Here is a 1,458-nt window from a genome sequence, read left to right on the forward strand (position 1 = left end):
TTTTTAAAATTTTATAATATTTATAATTATATTTTATTCAAAAATAAAAACACTACTGTTTTCTCAAAACCACATAAAAGCGTATTATATCGATATAGATAAATAACTCTTCAAAACCAAATTTTTATACATGAAGTACTGTTTATTCATGCACATTACTTAAAATTCAAGATTACAAGTAAATTATAAGTAAATACAAGTTATTAAAGCTTTGTGTTTGAGTTCATGTAACTAATTGCAGATAAACATTTCATTTTAAATATAAAAAATCTAAAATATAACAAGGATAATTATTGAGTAACAAATATATATATATATATATATATATATATATATATATATATATGTATGTATGTATGTATGTATATATATTGGGGCTGGTTCAAATGCTAACCAAGATTATCGTGTTAACTTTGTTAACCGATCTTGACCGTTAAATTGAATAATAAACGGTTGTGATTTAATGATATTTAAAAATTAATTATTAAATTATTATTTTCAATTAACATATGTGAACAAAATATCAAAGGGTATTTAGGTAAAAAGTAATCTATCTTTGATACATGAGTTGTCAGACATATGAACAACTTGTATATATCTTCAAACCACATCAAACAAAAAAGATTAGACATATGAACAACATGTGAACCGTATGAACATCTTCTGTATATTCAGAAGCCAACTATGCTATATGTAGATGAACACTTATGAACCAAGGCATCCAGGGATGTGTGTTTTCATACGTGTTCACATGTTTTCACATGTTCTCTCTGTGTGTGTGTGTATATATGTATTCATATGAACATCTAGTGACTTGAATATACATGAACACTTATGAATCAATGTATCTAAGGCTGTGTGATTTCTGATGTGTTCATATGTCAAATGTGAGAACTGTCGATTAAAATAAATGTAAATTATAGAACATGAACACATGTGAAACCCCAATGTCAATATTGCATCATGATCAATTGTGATATTTTCAAATTTGTAGCTCCCAATTAATTATTTGGGAGTTGCATAAAATGACAAATTACTTAAATACTCTTGTATTTAATATATGAGTTACATTTGAATCAAAGGAAAAAATGGAATATGATTGGTTGAGCTTGGTTAACATAGTTAACACAAAAAAATTGGTTAGTATTTGAACTAAACGCTATCTCTCTCTCTCTCTCTCTATATATATATATATGGGTAGATAGATACATTGATGATGTTACATTACCATTAAATAACAAAAAAAAAAAAAAATTAATCCTGTAAACTTAATTAAAAAAATATAGGACAAATATAAATTATATTTGTTGATTCATTTATGTTATGTAAATAAAAATAATATAAAGTAATAAAGAAGAGGTTAAAAGAAGTTTTTTATTTAAAAGAAATTCAAAATTATGAAAAAATAAAAAAGGTGAATGGAGGTTTCTCATCCTGTCACCTAAGCAATTCCACAAT

Source organism: Cynara cardunculus (assembly GCF_001531365.2).
Source record: "Cynara cardunculus var. scolymus isolate 2C chromosome LG 10, CcrdV1, whole genome shotgun sequence".
NCBI lineage: Eukaryota > Viridiplantae > Streptophyta > Magnoliopsida > Asterales > Asteraceae > Cynara > Cynara cardunculus.